Source organism: Podarcis gaigeae (genome assembly GCF_964106915.1).
Source record: "Podarcis gaigeae genome assembly, chromosome: 10".
In the NCBI taxonomy this organism is placed as follows: domain Eukaryota; kingdom Metazoa; phylum Chordata; class Lepidosauria; order Squamata; family Lacertidae; genus Podarcis; species Podarcis gaigeae.
The window spans coordinates 63472808-63495580 of record NC_139686.1 but is presented as its reverse complement, the minus strand read 5'-3'; the positions used below and the strand labels follow the sequence as shown (position 1 = coordinate 63495580).

Genomic DNA, 22773 nt, shown 5'->3' with positions numbered 1-22773 from the left:
ATGAGGAATAATGAAATGGAGTCTTTACCTGTACACCTGTTAGAAGGATCTAAGTATACAATTCAGAAATGACTCCATGGGGAGCCAAAGTTGAATGCCTTATCCCCCATTTGGATCATTGAATTTAGGAGGTGAAGAAGATTGCCACTTGTCTTGCTGATGAGCTAATTACCCTAATTGATATGCATGATGGGCTGGACTTCAGCAGATGCATTCTGAATCAAAGAATAAGGCTGCAGTATAGTACCAACGGGACACGAGTGGCGCTGCGTGTTAAACCACAGCGCCTAGGACTTGCTGATCAGAAGGTTGGTGGTTCGAATTCCTGCGACGGGGTGAGCTCCTGTTGCTCGGACCCTGCTCCTGCCAACCTAGCAGTTCGAAAGCACGTCAAACTGCAAGTAGATAAATAGGTACCGCTCCAGCGGGAAGGTAAACGACATTTCTGTGCGCTGCTCTGGTTCGCCAGAAGCGGCTTAGTCATGCTGGCCACATGACCCGGAGGCTGTACACCGGCTCCCTCGGCCAATAAAGCGAGATGAGCGCCGCAACCCCAGAGTCGGTCACGACTGGACCTAATGGTCAGGGGTCCCTTTACCTTTTATAGTACCAACAGGGACGCGGGTGGCGCTGTGATCTAAACCACAGAGCCTAGGGCTTGCTGATCAGAAGGTTGGCGGTTCAAATCCCTGTGACAGCGTGAGCTCCCGTTGCTCGGTCCCTGCTCCTGCCAACCTAGCAGTTTGAAAGCACGTCAAAGTGCAAGTAGATAAATAGGTACCACTCCAGTGGGAAGGTAAACAGCATTTCTGTGCACTGCTCTGGATTGCCAGAAGCAGCTTTGTCATGCTGGCCACATGACCCAGAAGCTGTCTGTGGACAAATGCCAGCTCCCTCGGCCTATAGAGCAAGATGAGCGCACAACCCCAGAGTCATCCATGACTGGACCTAACGGTCAGGGGTACCTTTACCTTTACAGTACCAACAAAAATTGTTGGTCATATTCATAACCCTTACAGTTTCTAGTTCATTTCCTTCCATCATGAAAATATGATGAAGGTCTAGTTGACATGGTGTTGCTGGTATGCATGCCTTCATAAAGTTCTCCCTCATTGTTTGTTTATTGGCTGCATTTCTACTGTATAGTACGCGAGAAGCCCATATCACTCAGGCATTTCCCAAGACAAAGGTGGAAAACCTGTTGCCCTCTCTATGTTCTTGGAGCCCAACTCCCATCAGTCCCACTCAGCATAGCCAATCATCACCTCTGATTGGAATTGTAGAACACATATATCTGAAGCCACCACTCCCCATCCTAAGTGCCCTAAAGAGCCACAATGGTAGAAGATGGCAAGTATCAATTTTTTAATGGCATCTGCCACACTATAACAATAAAATAACTACTGTAGCAACATGGATAGCCATTGTTAATTGGCTTCCTTTTTATAATGGTTAACTGAATCATCTGAGAACGTCATTCAGATGCTTATCAAGATAATTTCATTGGAACTGATACATAGTGTCAGGAAACTGACATCGGAGCCAGAAGTGGAGGCAAGGCTCCCAAGCGATGCCGGAGAAGGGCCCAGCAGGGAGAGAGGGAACTCATCGGCTGGGGAAGGAAATCAGCGTAACACCAGGGATAAAGGGGGGTGGATGGGGGAATCGGAGAGGGGGCTCCAGGACTCTTCACCGGAGACCAGCGGGGAGAGCACAGGTCCTCCGCTACCCACATCCACCCTGTGCAGAAGACTTCCGCGCAGGGAAAGTAAGCGTAGACTTGGTGTCAAAGAACTTCTTTGCTGGAAGAAGTTCTTTGCTGGAAGAAGTTCAAGAAACGCCCACTGACGGATTCTGCTAGCGACTGAAACAGCCATGAAGTGAAGAGCTGTCCAGCCAGGAAAAGGTTTAACTAGGCAACCTAGACAGGAGTGGTGGCAACTTACGCATGAGCAACCCACATAACCATTACACATAGCTATTGAACATACATTGCTTGCTGCTACACTAGACTTTTCTTACATAATCATCTCCTGTAAAGACATTTGTGACATTTTCTGTGAAAAGAGACAAGAAGAATACTTAATTTTTCCCCTAGCTCAACATTTCATTTTAGCAGGAAAGGACACAAAAAGGAAATGATAATGCTAATAAGGCTGGGATTTGTTTAAAGAGAAATATATAAGTAATAACATATTGGACTATAAGAAATAGGGATGTAGGAAATTTTGTTTAGTCCACATTTATAAGCACACTGAACTAATTCATACCTCCTGGATCATGAAGCAATTGTTGATTACTGATCAGAAAGTAATTATTCTTTGGATTTCGCAGTTCTCTGAATTTTGTGACGCAGTTCTTTGTTTTTAAAAATGAACCAGAACTCTTTTTTTAAAAAAATAAGAAGAAATGTATGCATATTTTACATCTCCTATGAAGAGAGAGTTTCCCTATGTGGATGTAATGTGCTTGAAGATTTATGCCACTGCTTACTGGTTTGCCCAATTTATGAGGATTTAAGAACAGCCTTGTTCGAAGATTTAAATCTCCCAGTTGGGAGATCACCTAGGTATTTGATAATTTTTTTCTTAGGGGATAGGTCTCCCTATGTCTCTAAAAAGTGGCCTGTTTTGCCTTTGGGGCAGCCATTTTAAGGGGAAATGTTTTTGGAAATGGCAAGTTAAATTATTCAGGGAAGCAAACTCTTATCTGACAGAATGTCTGGTTCAAATAATTATTTTAACTTTGCAATGTACTTTATTCTGTTTTATGTATTTTATCATTTCCATGTCTTTCAAACAAAATAGTCAATACAAATGTCCTAACACACCTGAGAGAATTGTGGACCACCATACTTTTTGGGACGGATTATTTCATGGTCTTCAGTAGGGTCAGTATATTCCACAATGCCCCCGCTTGTCACAGCAGGTCCTACTAGCTCTCTAAGCATGCATAATATGGCCTGATGTGATGGAGGATATACAGTGGTACTTCAGGTTAAGAACTTAATTCATTCTGGAGGTTTGTTCTTAGTCTGAAACTGTTCTGAACCTGAAACACCACTTTAGCTAATGGGGCCTCCTGCTGCCGCTGCGCCGCTGCTGTATGATTTCTGTTCTCATCCTGAAGCAAAGTTCTTAACTCGAGTTACTATTTCTGGATTAGCGGAGTCTGTAACCTAAAGCGTCTGTAATCTGAAGTGTCTGTAACCCAAGGTACCACTGTATTTCAAATTCAGATGGTACCAGGTATCTACCTGAATGCCTTAGTATTTTGTACGTTTCCTAATAGACAATAGTTTTGGGGTCTCTTCTTCTGGGCAGGGTGGCTCCCACAAGGCCATTTTGGTTGTTCCAGCACAGTTGTATCCCTCTGCTGAGATCTGTGAGCCGTGGACCCGGTTCAATCCATATATTGGTGTCTGGCCTCTTTATTACCTGTTCCAGTCACAACCCACTTTTGATGGCTTCCTGGAATTTCTTTAAAGAACTGATAAACTCATCTAACATTGATTAACTGTGGGTAAAACTCAATATTTGTACAGCAGACTGTATTTATTTTGGTTGTAAATCAGCTGAAATGGATATAGTTATTTTCTCTGGGGTGGCTATGAGGAAAGCTATCCAATAATAACACCAGGGAACATTGGTAGGCAAACAGATGCAAGGAGCTTTATTTAAGGTCATTTGCCATAAAGGATAGTGAAATTAACAGGGCAGTCATTTGCATGTCTACTCAGAGCTATGTCCTATTTAGTTCAATGCTAGTTACTCCCAGGTAAGTGTATATGATCGCAGTCTAACAGTAGATAAAGGTAAGCTTTAAAATGTCATTTTCTTATGGGGAACTGTGCTGGAGACATGTTCACAATGTATATGTTCAGAGATATATATTCATTGAGTCATATATTGATTTCTGATTGTTCACACACCTAGAATGAAGACATATGAGAGATGTGTGGTTAAATGGCAACCAAAATGGGCAAAGGCCTGGAAACGATGCCTTATGAGGAACGGCTAAGGGAGCTGGGCATGTTTAGCCTGGAGAAGAGGAGGTTAAGGGGTGATATGATAGCCATGTTCAAATATATAAAAGGATGTCACATAGAGGAAGGAGAAAGGTTGTTTTCTGCTGCTCCAGAGAAGCGGACACGGGGCAATGGATCCAAACTACAAGAATGAAGATTCTACCTAAACATTAGGAAGAACTTCCTGACAGTAAGAGCTGTTCGACAGTGGAATTTGCTGCCAAGGAGTGTGGTGGAGTCTCCTTCTTTGGAGGTCTTTAAGCAGAGGCTTGACAACCATATGTCAGGAGTGCTCTGATAGTGTTTCCTGCTTGGGCAACTTTAAACTAAGCTGGCTACCTTGAGGGCAAGTCAGATCTGAGGAGGCAGAATGTGAAATCCCTTAGTCTCCTCTACTGGGCAAAATTACGTGTCCTACACAGTGGCATTAAAGCCAAAAACCACCCAGGGAAAATAAATAGCAGTGTGGAGTGGGTGAAATGGGTGCTCCAACAGCTAGTCATGGGACACCCCACAGAAACTGTTACTTGGTCCCCTGAATGGGTAACCAGCTAATTTCATACTGCTAAATGGGCCCACATCAGAAGAGGTCAGCTTCAGAGAATTCTGTGCCTTAAATAGGGATACACATGCATTGGTGTGATTGGCATCACTGGGCCATGTGACCTGTCCTTGAAATAAGAACCTGGGGAAGTATTGTATCCTTATCCAATATACCTGAAGGAGCGTCTCCACTCCCATCATTCTGCCCAGACACTGAGGCCCAGCGTCGATGGCCTTCTCCTTCTGGCGGTTCCCTCACTGCAAGAAGCCAAGTTACAGGGAACCAGGCAGAGGGCTTTCTCGGTAGTGGCACCCACCCTGTGGAATGCCCTCCCAACAGATGTCAAAGAGAAAAACAACTACCAGACTTTTAGAAGACATCTGAAGGCAGCCCTATTTAGGGAAGCATTTAATGTTTAAGAGACTATTGTACTTTAATATTTTGTTGGAAGCCACCCAGAGTGGCTGGGGAAACCCAGCCAGATGGGCGGGGTATAAATAAATTATTATTATTATTATTATTATCCCCAGCAAGGGGTGGGACAAGAACAATCCCATTCAGGCAACAAGGGTGTGATCTTAGGTAGACCAGGTAGCTTGCAGCATGGCTCAAGCTATCTGGATTCCCCTTCTACTCCATCTGTGTACTTCGGTGGAACCTTCATAGCATTCTGGAACATCATTGTTGAGGGACTGGGACCAGTTTGCCATTCCACACATACAGACCTTCCTGGTTGTAAACATCTTCAACAAAAGACAGTGGAGTCCACTTTTCTTTTCTGGGAAAAGGAGGCAACATGTAAGTTCCTTTGAAAGGAAGGTAGCAAGGAGCAATTGAGTTTCCATACACCTTTTAGCCCAGCTCATGCATGACTTGCATGTAGGCCACACAGTAGCAACCAGTGTGGTGTGTGGAGGAGCTGGAAAGGTACCTCTTTGACACCAGCATCACTACAGCTTACCTGCATGAGGTGGCACAGGGTTGTGGTGAGGTCAGGGCTGAGCAGGTGCTCATACTGGTATGCCCACACAGCCTCAAGTTCACTTTCCCCCTGCCCCATCTCCATCCAGGTAAGGTGTGATGGTGACTCTGTAGCTCTGCAGAATATGTAGCTCAGCAAAATATGGAGCGAACCTGGAATCCCATGTCATGGAATTCTACTCACTATTGATCCAGAGTAGATTCCAATGTATAGTTAGCAGAGTAAAAACTTAAACACGTTGCAGGATTCCCCCAAAATAGACCAGAGGCAATTATATTTCATCCAGAAGAGCTTTACTGCTACTGAAGGCAAATGAACATAATGGTCACAAAGCCAATATATTCAGGATTGGCACTGTCCATAAGAAATCCACTTGCAGCAGACTTAACTTGAACTTGTTTTCTGCTGCTCCAGAGAAGCAGACACGGAGCAATGGTTCCAAACTACAAGAAAGAAGATTCCACCTAAACATTAGGAAGAACTTCCTGACAGTAAGAGCTGTTTGACAGTGGAATTTGCTGCCAAGGAGTGTGGTGGAGTCTCCTTCTTTGGAGGTCTTTAAGCAGAGGCTTGACAACCACATGTCAGGAGTGCTCTGATGGTGTTTCCTGCTTGGCAGGGGGTTGGACTCGATGGCCCTTGTGGTCTCTTCCAACTCTATGATTCTATGATTCTATGAACTTACAATAACTAAGCATACTATGTACAGAACACCACACCAGGAGGGAGAGAGATAGAAAGAGAAAGTGAAACCCAGGCTCCTCCTGGCCTTACTTTTATAGTCAGCATGACCTTGACTGAAAGAGATAACAGAACCAGTTTAAACCAGCTGTACTCAGCTTCTCTAAAAGAATAACCCAAACACCATAAACCTTCTGCTTGTTTCTTTCACACAAAGAAGCTTCCAGAAGCTTCCAGAACCCTCCTGAATTAATTAGAACAGGAAAGATCTCTACACATCAGATCAATACTTTCTGCACTAAGAAATGCAAACTGACACCCATCATCTCATCTTCTTTCAACAACTGGATGTCATGAACAGTTGTCTTTTATTTTTACAAGACTAAGTTCTAAGGCATAAATCAAAATTAAATTAAATCATCATTAAACGAGGAGGGGGAGAACCATATATGCCACCTTGAGCTCCTTGGGGAAAAGAAGGTGGGAAATAGATGCAATAAATACACATATGCACAGACATAATTATAGGCATATATCATTATTACATAATTATTGAAAGGGTCTTTTTAACCACTTGCAGGGAAAACAAAGAGCCTGTTAAAGTAGCTTTGTTTAATGATTTGTTCTATTGCATATTTTCTCTTGTGGTTTACCACTGCTATTTATATTCTGGCTTGTAAGCTACCTTTGAGTACACTTGCCATCTGTTGGCCTATTCACAAACAGAGCTCCTTTTTGCATTCTGCATCACAATGCCACAATGCACTAACACCAGTTTTTGGTTTTTTAAAAAAAGAATTGATCTATGCATCCTATTACCCTGCTGTGATTGATACTTACATTTGCGATAAGTCTGCATGAAAATTTGTAAGCGCTTGTATGCAAAATTCTCCTGTTTTATATGCAAATAGGCCTGGTATATGCAATTGTCCCTTGACATAATGCATTTATGAATGCTATCTTCATGAATATGCACATTTTAATTGTACTTTTCACTAACGTGCACCTTTTTGCATACTTTATTCGGTTGGGCATCTTTATGAAATTACAAAATTCAGATAAATGTTGGGCAGCTGCTAAACTGAGGCCTGTTGTAGTTCAGCAGCAAAATTCAGCTAAAAATGTTGCATCTCAGTTTGTCCACTAGTTCCAAAATGTTGTGTCTCAGCTTGTCCACTAGTTCCAAAAGCACAAATTTGGTAGGTTTACATTAAGATAGAAACTGGACAAATTTCTCTCATAACCCTAGTCAAAGGTGGTGATTTATTTGGGTGTATGGCAGCTCTGATACTCACTGAACCTCACAAAACTGCAGCAGACACCTTTCCCCTAAACCAGAAGCAGTAACTGACAGCTCTCTTTTCCAATCCCTGCCTTTTTAGGAAGCGATAGCAAAGTTTGACAGCTAATCAGGATTAAAAGACACCAGAGGAGGAGGAAATCACTGAAGAGTGTCTGGCACTTCCTGTTTCTGTAGTGACCTTTCTAAGCTTAATAGCTGCAGGACTTCCTGCAGGTTCTACGCCTCCAGACCTCAGTGGTTCAGCTTGTCGCAATAACGTTTTGTACTTCCCACTTCCAGAATGATCAATAACGCTACGCAGACTCTTTTTTAGCACTTTTACTTCAAGCTTTCTCATGCAGCTTGAAGTTCTGAGGTGACCTAGAAAAAGGCAGGAGGGATGAGCAATCCCTTCCCCCCCCCCATCCCCACCTTTTAAAATAATGGTTTTAGGGCAGGAGGGAGATTCTCTGTGTTATTTAGCCAAACTAATTTGCTCGTAGCTTGCTTTCATTTCTGACAGTTAGTTGGCATTTTCTGGAGCGCATCTCCAAAGGTAATTGTTGTGCTTCGAGGGACCTTTCCTTGGCCCTCTTCATCTCATCACCTCAGGTGATGTGAAAAACAAAGAAGCAGCTTGCTGTTAAATAATAATTTTTAAGAGCATTTTTTTTAAAAAAAGGATTCTCTTTAGGGTGGAAGGAAACAAAGCTTCACTGAGAATAGAGTATATGATTTATTTATTTTTGTTCCAGTGTAGGAAGAAAAACTACCTTCTCTAATGGAAAAGAAACAGATTATTCGTTTTCAGTGGCAAACAAATGTTTAGAAGAATGGAATTGGGATGTTATGTGTGGAAGCCTTGCTCAATGAAGAAAGCACACATCATACATTTAAAACATATTCAAAGTTTGTCAAGCGTACTGGGAATTGCAGCTTTCTGAGGAGTAAAGTACAGTTCCCAGTATTTGAGCTTTTTGCAGGTTGCTTTAAATCAGGCTTCCTTAAATTCGGTCCTCCAGATGTTTTGAGACTACGATTCACATCATCTCCGATCACTAGTCCTGCTAGCTAGTGATCATGGGAGTTGTAGGGCAAAAACTGTTGGAATTCTGCCTGGGTCAGAGGAATGTGCCACAGCGTAGGCACCGGCAGATATTCCTTGTTGACCTCCCCGCTGCTACTCCCGGCAGATAAGCAGGCGAGGTCTCGGCGATTCTTCCCAGATGTGTGAGAAGAACACACCGTTTCTTCTCTCTCCCCTTTGGTATCCCCAGGGAGGGGAAAGAAGCAGACAGAAAACTATTTACATTCTTTATTTCTGTCTCTTACATCAGTACAGAGAAAACATGTCTGCACTCCACAGCAGTAAGAATAAACTCCACCCATGTACTTCCAGTACGGGTCATATGACACACACACTGAGCTAACATCCGGTGCTCAGTACAGAATGGACTGCCCCTTTGTTCCCATGGCAACAGTCACAAACATCCTGTTTGGCTTTCCAGCCACAAGCAGCTGACTGAGCTGCTAGAGCCTTTGCTTGCTGCTGCATTGGTGCTTTATGGTAACATCGGGAGGGCCGAGTTTGAGGAAGCCTGCTTTAAATGTGATGGAGGATATATTTCAAATCCAGATGGTACCAGGTGTCTAACTGAATGCCCTAGTAATCTGTACATTTCCTAATAAACAATAGTTTTGAGGTCTCTGCTTCTGGGCAGGGTGGCTCCCGCAAGGCCATTTTGGTATGCTTATCTTATGATGTTCCATGTATCACTGCTTTGAGGACTCTAGCGTTACTTGTATGTAGATATCGGATCAGATGGAAAACTTGAAGGTATGGCATGACAAGGATTAGTGGTTATTGCCAATATGCCAATTTAGGAACCGAATGGACTTTATCTCCTGACCATCCATTGGACTTTAATTTCTCAGGATATGTTCTGCTTGCATGATGTGTTGGTCTATGGAATTACACTTTGTGAGATATTATATGTTGAATAGTGTTTGAAATAGAAGTTACATAGTCAAAAACAGCCTGTTATGTTGTGTGTATTGTTACCAGCATGTAAAAGCATCTGTAAGTAGCTCTAGAGAGAAATGAAGCGCTGAAGAGTCACTTCCAGTCAATGTAGACCATGAATAGGCAATCTTTGATCCTAGAGCCATTTGTGGACCTTAATCTTATTTCAAAAAGCAGCTACAAACTATCAATTCAGACCTTTGGCAAGAGTGATCTGTCCCTCACCCCATTGGCTGCTGGGTGGGGAGAGGGAGGGAGGGAGGGAGGGAGGGAGGGAGAGAGAGAGAGAGAGAGAGAGAGAGAGAGAGAGAGAGAGAGAGATGGGTTGCCACTTATACTGAAGTGATTGCAACTGATGAGCTATAAATGAACCAAAGAAAGTTCAGCTATGAAACCTTCCTTGGATTTCTGTGTGCTCATTCTTACTGGCAGCATCTTAATTAAATAATAGCATCAATGCTCAAAGAATGTAATTAATGAGTGGCAGCATCCAAGTGTACCCTAACACGCCATAAGAGAAGTAATACCACATTACCATGTGCAGAGTGGATTGCCAAGATAATATTAAATCCAGCTTCTGAGATAGTCTAAGTACACCAATACTGCTTGACTCTCAGATGGTCCTTATCAGCAGCTGAACAGCAACAAAAACATCCAAAATGACTATCAAGAGATGGTAAGTGGCATATGAGTGGCTCTTGGGCAATAAGAGTTTACGATAGCTAGAACAATGGGCTATCCATTTCCAAAGTGCAGCTCAAAACATGCTCTGTCATATGTGAAGAACTCCTTGTCCAAGAAAACAAACCAACCAGACAAAAGCCTTTCAAAAACGTCCACAGTTTCAATGCATTTGGTGACAGCCAGGCAATATGAGCCACCCACGAGTCCCATTGATTTAAGTGGGTGGTAAACATAACATTCTTCTATTGAAACCAGTGTTTAAATTGGTTGTCTTGCTCGCTCACTTGCAAAAACAAAGTCCCTCTGTGATTTTTAATAGCTCTCGAAGATCCACTTTAAGATGGTGGTTAACTGTTGCTGCTTTCATCCATCTGTCTTGGGAGACAATGGAGAAGTGCAGCTTTGAGGGTGAAGACAAACTGTTGGAAAGTTACAACACCTGCTGTGGTTATAGAGACCAATATGGGAGAGTTATGTTTTGTTGCAGTTGGGGAACACAAAGGCGCCTGGTCATGCTGCTGCAGATGCACCATGGTGTTTCTTCTCTGTGTCCTCCTCCCAGCAGTCATTCTTCTTCTAGCCATTGCTGTGGATACACAACCTCACTGTCTGTCTCCAGGCACTACAGTGATCTGCCAGGAATTGCGTGTTGAGTCCCACCAGGCCACCCTCACCAAGAAATACACACATCACACATTAATTTTGTTTAAGGTTTTTGGCATCAATTTTGGCCACAACTTTATTTAAATACATAATTGTGAGTGGTTGCTTAGGCATTGGTTATGACTATCTGTCCATGCCCAGGGACAGAGCTGACTTCCGGATTCCAGCGGAAGCCAGCATGGGAAACAAGTATTGGGTGAGAAAGTGAGGCTGGGCCCCAAACCATCACTTCTCACCCTCATGTTCCGGTGGGGCTTGCACGGCCCAGGTCCGATTCCAGGGACAAGGACGAAAGAATGGCAAGCCCCTGGATTCCTTTAACGGAATTCCCTTTTTCCGCATCACCATTGGAGGGGTAGGCACTTACCCCTCCTCCAACCAAATTTTAACCAATGCCTAACCGCCAACCTTACAAGTTGTGATGATTTGCTACGCAGTAGGCAAAACCAAATGGCACCAGCCAATCAGCCAAATGGGAAAACTCCTACCAGGCCCCTGCACGAAGGCAGGCGACCCCATGACAGGCATAGCAAGGTCAAGCAAACGAAACCCCCCCCCCCTTAAAGGGAGGGTGGGCGGGTGATCCGGTGTGAAAGCCAAGAGGACGCCCAGTAATGGCGACCTGTATTTAAAGGCTCTAACCCCACCCCCAAATTGGCTACATACAGAACTCCCCAGTAACCCAATTAACCACTTAGACACCTGGGTTATCCAAACTGCACAGTCATACCAGGGTGGCCTGCATTCCCCAACCGCAACACATGCTCTCATTTAGGGAGAACACGTTTTCCCACATAGCAAGATTAATATTGCAATGCAGAGTTGGTCAGCCAAAAGGCCTGGTACCTGAAGCCAGCTCCTCACAGAGCACAGGATCTCCTTGGGGATCCTGACATCTTCCATTCTGTGCACATGACCAAGCCAGTGTAGATGTCACTGAGACAGGACACATTCTGGGAATGTGGGATTGGGAGAGCACACCTTTGTTTGAGACTCTGTCCTGCCATGTGATGCCCAAAATCTTCCTGACACAACACATGTGGAAGACATTGACAGACCTTCCAATTATCCAAATTTTCCAGGGACAGTCCCGGATTTACAGAAACCATCCCGATTTCTGATTTGATCCAGGAATGTCCTGCCTTTCCTTAGGATGTCTCTATTTTCACTGGAGTAATGTTGGAGGAGGGACCGCGGGTGGCGCTGTGGGTTAAACCACAGTGCCTAGGACTTGCCGATCGGAAGGTCGGCGGTTCGAATCCCCGCGACGGGGTGAGCTCCCGTTGTCGGTCCCAGCTCCTGTCAACCTAGCAGTTTGAAAGCACCTCGCAGCGCAAGTAGATAAATAGGGACCGCTTTCTAGCGGGAAGGTAAATGGCGTTTCCGTGTGCTGCGCTGGTGCTGGCTCGCCAGATGCAGCTTCATCATGCTGTCCACGTGACCCGGAAGTGTCTTCGGACAGTGCCGGCTCACGGCCTCTTGAGCGAGATGAGCGCGCAACCCTAGAGTCGGTCACGACTGGCCCTGACGTGCAGGGGTACCTTCACCTTTACCTTTAATGTTGGAGGATGTGTGTTGAGGCTTTCAATAGTCAATGGACAAAGATGATGGGAACTGTAGTCTAACAACTACGGAGAGCCACAGGTTCTCCACCCCTACCCTAGGGCAGTATCCACCTAAATCATAATCAAAAGTCTGTGCTTGCTCTGTATTTAATGATATATTTTCACCTCTATTTTTTCTGCTGCATATACCAACTTTTTCATCATTGGAATCAACTGATGAAATGATGCGCATTTTCAGTGTCACTCTCCGCCTTTCATGATATTGATTGGCTTTTAGCATGTGGTCATAAAAACCATGTACCAATTTCAGAACAACCCTGATGGGAGAAGGAGGAAAACCCCAGATCTCTGTGGAAATAGATGTAAATGATCAAGGTCAAGAAAAGCATTAACCATGAAATGTAACCAACTCTCTCTGAAACATTTATATTTTAATTATGATTCTTCAAGAGTCAAGATTTTTATGCGCAGATAAATCTTGGGTGACTATAAGGATTGAAAATTTCAGCAGCACTCTGGTAAAAAGCAATGATATTTCTCTTGGCCTACAGGCGTGAGCCGCAGAATTGACCTAAACCCAAATGAGTGTGGGATGTGATCACACACAGGTATTTCTGGACATCCAGAGCTTGCTAAACTAGTCCTAATGGGCTTTCAGAATGGCTCACAACAAAAGTGATTGTGCATCACTACAGAAAATGCAGAATAAGGAAGGCCCTTGCAGGTGAGGGGTGCATAGCATTATAGGATGACATATTCTACAGAGAGATTGAGGAGATTATCTGCTATCTGCAGGATGAATTAGTACAATTCATTCTGCCACCTTATATTGTGCTGCACGTGTACAGATTCCAAGAAAGTGATTGTTCCTTTTCTAACCTTTACTCTTATACAGGAGATTCTGTGATAGCGTCACAGAGGACATATGAAGAAAACAAAACAAAGGTCCAGGTATGTAGGATAAATGCAGTTCTCCATGAATTGCGTATCAGAGTTCTGATCCAGAAGATGAAAACTGTTACCGTGTAACTAAACTACATTGGTATCATAATTCAAATATTTGCTAGGCCTTGAAAATGTTGCTGTAGCTCAGGGGTGGCCAAACTTGGCCCTCCAGCTGTTTTGGGACTACAACTCCTATCATCCCTAGCTAACAGGACCAGTGGTCAGGGATGATGGGAATTGTAGTCCCAAAACAGCTGGAGGGCCAAGTTTGGCCACCACTGCTAGCTGGAGGGAGTGGTTGCTGCTTCCCTCCCCAGCTGTGCCCCCATATGTTTTTAAGTTGTTACAAACCACTGCAATAAATTTTTATGATGCAACAGCACATCAATATTTTTTAAAAATATAATAATTCTAAAATACAGTGGCACCTCAGGTTAAGTACTTAATTCGTTCTGGAGGTCCATTCTTAACCTGAAACTGTTCTTAACCTGAAGCACCACTTTGGCTAATGGGGCCTCCTGCTGCCACCAGAGCACGATTTCTGTTCTCATCCTGAAGCAAAGTTCTTAACCTGAGGTAATATTTCTGGGTTAGCAGAGCCTGTTACCTGAAGCGTCTGTAACCTGAAGCGTATGTAACCCTAGGTACCACTGTAGTAGATCTTGAGGTGCAAATATAGGATGCATCTAAATGCATATTCCAATAACTTCAATTTTGGTAGTGAGCTCACCACGCCCAGTCACTACTGAGCCCACGTTTGAGAGTATCTAATCTGAAAATGATTTCCGGCTCAGGAGCTGTTGTTGGCAGTGTCACACTGATTGACAAATCAGTCCTGCGGGGGAGTGGACTAGATGACCCCCAGGGTCCCTTCCAACTCTACATTCCTATGATTCTAGGATATGTGAGGACCCTCTGCCAGAAAGCATTCAACGTTCTCATTTCTTGGTTGGAGAGGAGACAAATTCTTCATCTGCCTTAGAATCCTACCCTTCCTTTGCATTTCAGGACGCTTCTTGTGTCATGTCCAATAATCCCCAGGGATAAATTTGAAATGAGATAGATAGACGATAGATTGATAGATTGATCTATGGCTATTTCTCTTCCAGTTATCCTGGAAGCAGCAGGTAGATAGAAGCACACAGGAAACGGAACTAACACTTTTATTTATAATAATAATAATAATAATAATAAATTTTATTTATATCCCGCCCTCCCCAGCCGAAGCTGGGCTCAGGGCAGCTAACAACAATCAAAATAATCCAAACATTATTTATTTCATTCTGTTAAGATGATGGTTTTGCAGTACTAATTATTGAAATGTGGGGTAGGAAATAAAACTCCTCACAATGTGACAGGCTTCCTGATCTCAATGATTAATGCAAACTCACTTCTGGAAGAAGAGATGCAGCTGATGTTCTCCATTGTGTCTGTCTGCACATTCTATATTAATCTGTTGCATTACAATGAAGTGCTCTACTGATCAGTAACAAATTGGTATGACGACACTTCTTTTAATAGCTCTGTGGTTTTTGTAATCCTGCAAAATGAAATGGCAAAGAGTCAGTGCAAGCAGGGGACGCAGGTGGCGCTGTGGGTTAAAGCCTCAGCGCCTAGGACTTGCCGATTGAAAGGTCGGCGGTTCGAATCCCTGCGGCGGGGTGCGCTCCCGCTGCTCGGTCCCAGCGCCTGCCAACCTAGCAGTTCGAAAGCACCTCCGGGTGCAAGTAGATAAATAGGGACCGCTTACCAGCGGGAAGGTAAACGGCGTTTCCGTGTGCGGCTCTGGCTCGCCAGAGCAGCGATGTCACGCTGGCCACGTGACCCGGAAGTGTCTTCGGACAGCGCTGGCCCCCGGCCTCTTAAGTGAGATGGGCGCACAACCCCAGAGTCTGTCAAGACTGGCCCGTACGGGCAGGGGTACCTTTACCTTTACCTTTACAGTGCAAGCAGACAGGAGTATTAGCCGCAACATTGATTTATTCAGTAATAGAAAGAAACAGATCTTATTTTGAAGTCTGATCTGGACCTTAGAGTGAAAAGAGAGTTCAGCTCTCTTTGAAATGATGAGAGGAACACCTAAATGATTACCTTTGCAAACATTCCCCCCTGTAGTGTATCAAGGTATTTAGGCAGCTGAGGTCGAGGATTATGTGTATATCCTTACCTCAACCTTACTTAAAGCCACAATCACTTTATTACTCAATAACTGAAGGGTTTTTTCAATAAAAAAAATATTTGACAGTGATGCCACAGCAACATCATTTTTTCAGTTGAAGCAATTCCAATTAAATGATGTTATTATTTAAAAAATGTGCTGTTTTTTTAATTCAGTGATAGTTTTTCCCTCCCATACATCCAGCTGATGCCAAAGCATGTTCCTTCAGAAGAACAGTATTTATTCACTAGACAAGATGCTTTAAAAAAAAAGGATTCTGAATATTGAAACATCTGTCTTTGTTACCAGAGTATGGCGAATCCTCATATAGAAAATCCAGAATCAAAATTAAGGAAAAAAATGTCTGAGTCTCTCTCTCTCTCTCTCTCTCTCTCTCTCTCTCTCTCTCTCTCATACAGCCACAGGGAATCTCAATAGGGAACAAGTCTGCACTATGAGAGGAAGATGGGGTTAATCATTTATTTGCTTCCACATAAGAATAGCCCCCCCCCCCCAACTACTTTATGTCCCAGCTGGGAAAAGGTCATAGGACCACAGGAAGCATACTCTCCAACATTTCTCCAATGAAAATAGGGCCTTCCTATCCAACAACAACAGCAACATTTATATTTATACCCCACCCAATAGACTGGGTGGCCCCCAGCCACTCTGGGCGACTTCCAACATTTATTAAAACATAATAAAACATGAAACATTTAAAAACTTCCCTATACAGAGCTGCCTTCAGATGTCCTCTAAAGGTTGTATAGTTACTTATTTGCCTGGCTCACATAACTCCATACCCTCCAGCATTGTCCTAATGAAAAGTGGGATATTCCAGGATCAGATCCAAAACTAGGATGGCTTCTGTAAATCCAGTACTGTCCCTAGAAAATAGGGAAAGTTACAGGGTCTGCTTGTAGCTTGGTATTGTCTATATCAGGGGTCAGCAAACTTTTTCAGCAGGGGGCCGTTCCACTGTCCCTCAGACCTTGTGGGGGGCCGGACTATATTTTGGAAAGAAAAATATGAACGGTTTTCGCCCACCCACAAAGAGGCCTGAAGATGCTTTGTTTTACCTGTCCCAGTTGTCGTCCCAGTAGCCGCAGTTGGGCTTCTCCAGCCAGGCAGCTGCTGTGGCAGGGTAGGAAGCTGTGTTGGCCAGTGAAGACAGAAGTAGCAGCCCCAGTGGAGGAGCCGCGGATGGAGGTAGGGGGACCGGGGTGCCACCGGAGCTTTTACCCACTACCTGCTGCTGCTGCTTCCTGAGGGGCACCGTGGAGAAGAAGACAGAGCCGCCCGTCAACCCACAAGCGGCTACCTTGGCCTCCACAACAACCCGCCTGAATGTCATGGGAGGCGGGCAGTGACAAAGGAAGTGTGCAAGGAAGCGGTGCAGGAAACAGGCACGGAGAAGGAAGGAAGGGCGGACTGAGGGAGAGGGAGGAGGAGCAGGAAGAAAATGCAGCAGCAGTTGGCATCCGACGTCACATGCCGCCTTCACGGTGCTGCCCTGCTGAGGCGGACAGGTGGGCAAGCCAACTCCCACCGTCAATGGAGCCTGGCATGGGACAAGATTGGTCTGTCCCTGAGGAGAAAAGTGCCGCCATGTGAGGGAGAGGGAGAGGGAAAGAACGGATGCGCTGGCGATCCACACAATGGCGATCCAAGCAGCGATTCCTGGACCATCTGCAGGCCGGATCTATTGGGCCTCATCCGGCCCGCGGACCTTAGTTTGCTGACCCATGGTCTATATTCTAATTGGCAGTGGTTCTCCATGATTTTGAGCAGGGTTTTCTGGCAGCCATACTTTAAAATCCCATCAAAATAAAAGTCCCCCCTCCCTCCGCTCAAAGAACTTTGGCCAAAGTCAAGCAAAGAAGCAGCCCAATGATTTTTAACTAGGCAGAACCTCCCAGCACTGGGGAACTGACACAGAGAAGGCTCCGTCTCTCGTGCTCATGTCTCAAATCTCCAAAGATGGTGCTGAGAGCAAAGTCTCTAATTTGCAGACACTGGTCTTCCGTCGAAATGGTAGAGCTCAGATCCAATTTTATTGTGTCAGCAAGACCTAGGAGCAGGCAGTAAGAGGCCCTGCAAACTTTCCCGGCGAAAAGCTATCATGGCCCAGCTTTCTGCCACCTTTGCAAATGTTAAACAGAACTGAAGCACTAAGCTCTTAAGACTAGCACAAAAGGCGCATCATGTGGGGATGTTGACTGCAGTTCATTTTGTTATCTCTGCTGTGCTTTATGATCACATTAGTCTTGATCAGCTTTCAGGACAGTGGCACTTGCTTAACTGTAGCTGCAAAGTCATTAGTGCATATGAAATGGATTTAAGGTTTCAGGAAAGCTCGAACGATAGCATTCCAAGGGCAAAAATGTAATTTCCTCCCAAACGTCTGCTCATTTCCTCTGCCATTGTCCATTGCATGAAACAATACAGGATTCAACGCCGATACTGTGCTTTGCAAGCATAGGAGGATCTCAAAATTGATCATATCAGAGTGTGACAAACAATTCACGAGTCATGACTCTGGTCAGATATGTACCAGAAACCGCAAAAAAAACCCTCACAAATACAACAAAATCACAAGCACAGGGCGGAGGGTAGCTAGAAACACAGCTTGCACTCCTTTTAACCTTTAGATAGTTGCATTTTCAGTCCGGTTCAAATAAGAATTATAGAGAGAAAGCATCACTAAAAATTGCTCGGAGCAAATGAATTTTTTTAAAAAACAGTCATAATAAGCAATTTCATTTACTAAAGGCACACTTGGGAATGCCACAGAAACAGCTCGACATATTGTCCAGTTCTCTGAATTGCTGCTGCTAATCGAAGCTACAATACACAATACAAAAGCATTTATTTGCTTCTAAAAGTTCTCAATGTGCCACAAATTACTATTGTGCCGATTTCCTTTCTTTCCCTTCCCTGCCTTGTACCCAGATATTTCACTGACCATATGAACGCTGCGCTTGCCAGCTCACTTTTAAAATTATTAATCTGAAGATTGGGGTGCAGACTTTGTACAGACATAGCTCAGCTGCTTGAGGATAAATATCAGCTACAAACAAACTAGATCGTATCTGCTGGCAATCAGATGTCCCTGTGTTAAGAAAAGCTATTCAAAATCAGGCTGTTGCCTTTTCTGCCATTAGTAAAGCTCACCAATCTTCTTCTTCTTTGGCGATCACTTTTAGCCGAGTAAGATTGTCTTCCACGAACATATTAACAGTGAGTTTGTAAGTGACTGTGGAGGCCAATTCTGGATCCATACGTCTTTCCACAGTGGGGACATAGGTTTCTGGGTGGGAGTTGATCACGGTGAGGGTTTGCCAAATGTGCCTTCCTCTTAGCTCGTTCCTCCCTTTCGTCCCGAGTTTGAGTGTCTTCAAAGCCCATGACACCTTTGGTAAAGGCTGTTCTCCAATTGGAGCACTCACAGGCCAGTGTTTCCCAGTTGTTGGTGTTTATACTATATTTTTCTAGATTTCCTTGAAAGAGTCTTTAAACCTCTTTTGTTGACGCTTTCTATTTTTAAGTTTGGAATAAATTATAGTCCCCCCAAAAGAGGTCATCTTATACATGGGGGGGGGGGTCTTATAGATAGAAAAGTACAGTAATTTTGTCACTACCACCACCGTGAAGACACCCGGGGTGGACCGTCCCCCCTTCATCTGCCCCTGGCAGGGAGCCAGGCACCTGCTGATATCTCTGTTTTCTTTTCGTGGAAGGAGCCTTTCCCCAACGTTTACCTTATTCTGGCCAAATCTCTGGAGAGACGTGACAAACCTCCGGCACTGGGGCACAGGGAAATACCTTTCGGGAGTCGTAGGAACACTCTCCCCACCTGCAGCTTCTTACAACTTCTTTCAGAAACATTGCTCCCCCAAACCGAGGAGGCTGAGCGTAGCCATCACGGCTAGTTGCCTTGGATAGGCCTCTAAATGTCTGGAGTGGCTGAGACAGCTGAATGTGCGTCTGAGCTGACGTTCTGCTTCGTCCACAGGGCCACGACTCCAGGGATCAGGCTCCAGCTCCAGTTCCCAGGATAAAGAATCAGAGGGCATCCCAGCGGTTCCCAGCTGCCACCCCTGCCCCTTATCCATGCAGGAAATCTGCGCACTAGAGAACATTTTAAACAAAAGCGAAACTCCATCATCCGTGGCATCCCAGTCTTGCCTTTCTGGATTGTACTGTCCTTCCAAGTGGCTGGAGGAATTCCATGCTGCTCAGTGCCTGATGTCCCGCTTGCCAGTCCCTGACAAGAGGAGAACGGCGTCACTGGCATATGTTAAAACTCAATATAGAAATTGGAGGGACTGGTTGCTTTGATATTCGAAGGATTAATTAATATTTCTTAATAAACATTCTTAAAATGAAAAAAAGCAGTTTTCTTTCCTTCTCTGACTGCTGTTGGGAGATCTGTTTCAGAAGGCTGAAGCTAGCAGGATGTGTGTCGGCTTTCGGGTAAGTGTTGGACCAACCGGGGGTGGGGGGAGAGAAGCATGGACATGTGTATATGTGCTGCCGAAGCGAGCACTAGAAGCATGGACATGTGAGGCATCTTTCCATGAGGATTTTCTATGAAATCCATGTCCGTGACACTGGCTGTAGCCCCCAATTTCTTTCTTTTATAGCCCAGGCCTGTAAGGCTGCTTTCTCTGGAGGTGTCACAGTGGGTGGCAGACACAACATGGTCCTTGGAGAGGCTAGTGTGAGAGCCAGTGTGGTGTAGTGGTTAAGAGCGGTAGTCTTGTAATCTGGGGAACCGGGTTCGCGTCTCCGCTCCTCCACATGCAGCTGCTGGGTGACCTTAGGCCAGTCACACTTCTTTGAAGTCTCTCAGCCCCACTCACCTCACAGAGTGTTTGTTGTGGGGGAGGAAGGGAAAGGAGAATGTTAGCCGCTTCGAGACTCCTTAAAAGGAGTGAAAGGCCTTTTCTACCATTTTCACAGTCTTGGCTTCCACCTAATTCAGCCTAAGTTATACTTAGAGTAGGTTCATTGAAACTAATGGTCCTTACTTAGTCAAGTTCATTAAATTTAATAGGTTTACTGTTGGTAAAATTTAGTTGACTTCTATCTCAACATTTCTAACCGCAGCTAAACAGATTGCAAAGAAAAGTCTACTTTTGGATTTTTTACCCACGAAGCACTTATCTCCCATACTTTTACCTGAAAATAGATAGTAAATCTTCTTTATTGCTTAAAAAAAAAAAGAACACCACTATTTAACTTAGATTTGCTTCTAGCAATCCTTAATTACATTCTTATCATTTCAAATTAATCTGGTAGCGTTTGCTATGTGTCTAAGAGATTCCTTCAATAACCTTTCCCTATGACTAAAGGGGTTGGGAAAATAGAATATGATCAGATTGATTTACTTTGAAGGCTTACAAAAACTTGTGCAGAACTCTAGCCTAACCAGCTATAAAACCAGACAGACTAAGATAATTTTTATGATCAGTCAGCTATGGTTTATTTTTATTTTTTTTTAATATTTTTTATTAAGGTTTTCCAAATTAAAACAAATTAAATCCAATTTATACACTTCTTCCAATAACCAGGACTTCCCCCTCCCCCCCTCTTGTATTCCAAATCTTCTAAATAAACAATTAAATTCAACAAGTTCTTATCCCCAAATTACACTCATCGTCAATAACCCAATTTTTTCAAATTCCCATCCCCTAAGATCTGTTTTCCCTTCCACGAGTTCCCCCCTTTCAGATATAATGCAGATGAAAAGAAAATACAAAAAGAAAAAAATAATAATTTTACAGCCTTTGGATTCCAAATTTCCCTCCCCTCTGGTTTAAATTATGTATTTGTCAAGTGACAGTGATAGAAAATTTGCATGTGCTTAAATAAATGAACATACGCAAATAAATGGTGGTGGTCAACTGTTCTTTCCATGAGAAATGGAAGCCTAGACTCAAAGAGAAGAGATCTCTCAATACATGGCCCAACGAGGATTTGGCCCTTCTGATAATTGTTTTTCTGAGAGCTATTACATTTATGCTAATAATAAACATATGGTAAACTGGACAGGCTCTGAAATCATGTCTAGAATCGAGTTCTGCCATCCAGGATCATTCTTCAACAGAAAGACAATGCAGTATGTGATATAACACACCATTTTATCTCTCCCACAAAAGCCTGTTCAAATGAACTGGATATTTGTGGACCCATAGGCTTGCCATATGTCAGGAATATTCCTGACATGTTCTGGTTTTCGGGTTTAAAATGAATGAATGAATGAATCTTTATTTGTGTCAGCCATCGGCCATAGCAATAAAACAACAATACGATATACAAAGAGTAGAACTAAAAAGTCAATTATATAAAATACATTTTAGGGTTTTGAATCAATATTAAATTGGTGGATCATATTCTGATCGCCCCAGCTAAAAACCTTGCAGCCTTTGCTGTCACCTGCTCATCTTGATCTGCCAAGAGAAAGGACCCTGCGGCAGTGGTTGGGCGACCCATAATGGACAATAAAAGAGGGGTGATAATCTCAATCCTCAAGTCTTTATAAAGAGTGCAAGCCAGAAAGGCATGCGCCACCAATTCAGTACTATCATCTCCACAGGGACATAAGTGTTTTTCGTGTGGAATCTGTTGGAATCGGGTCCAAAAATGATGTCGGGGGGATTTTGCCGAATTGGCAAAATGTCAGGGAAAACCCGGTTGCGTGTTGAGTCCCACAAGCCACCCCCCCAAAAAAAAATTCACACTGCACACATCAATTTTTGTTTAAGGTTTTTTGGCATAATTTTGGCCACAACTTTATTCAATTACAAAAAACGTGAGTGGTTGCTTAGGCATTGGTTATGACTACTGTCCTTGCCCTCAGGGACAGAGCTGGTCTTCCGGCCATCAACAGAAGCCAGCGTGGGAAACAAGTATTGGGTGAGAAAATGGAGCTGAGACCCAGTCCCTCACCTCTCACCCTCATGTTCCGGTGGGGCTTGCACGGCCCAGGTCCGACTCCGGGGACAAGGACGAAAAGAATGGCAAGCCCCTGGATTCCTTTAACGGAATTCCCATCCGCATCATTTGGAGGGATAGGCACTTACCCCTCCAAGCACCAATTTAACCAATGCCTAACCGCCAACCTTACAAGTTGTGACGATTTGCTACGCAGTAGGCAAAAACCAAATGGCACCAGCCAATCAGCCAGATGGCAAAATTCCTACCAGGCCCCCGC

The 22773-nt window shown here is 44.0% G+C and overlaps 2 long non-coding RNA genes across 2 annotated transcripts in view; one reads left to right on the top strand and one right to left on the bottom strand.

Annotated features, from left to right (window-relative positions):
- The window catches only part of LOC310826613, a 25336-nt gene extending 8753 nt beyond the window's left edge, over nucleotides 1–16583 (top strand). Inside the window, exons 2-3 of the long non-coding RNA XR_014555890.1 lie at nucleotides 13347–13402; nucleotides 15974–16583. This is a non-coding gene — a long non-coding RNA (uncharacterized lncRNA). The remainder of the gene's footprint in view (nucleotides 1–13346; nucleotides 13403–15973) is intronic.
- LOC310826623 lies at nucleotides 10924–22773 on the bottom strand. Its single transcript, XR_014555899.1, has 2 exons — nucleotides 22682–22773; nucleotides 10924–11294 (listed from the first exon to the last, which is right to left on the bottom strand). It is a non-coding gene; the product is annotated as an uncharacterized lncRNA (long non-coding RNA).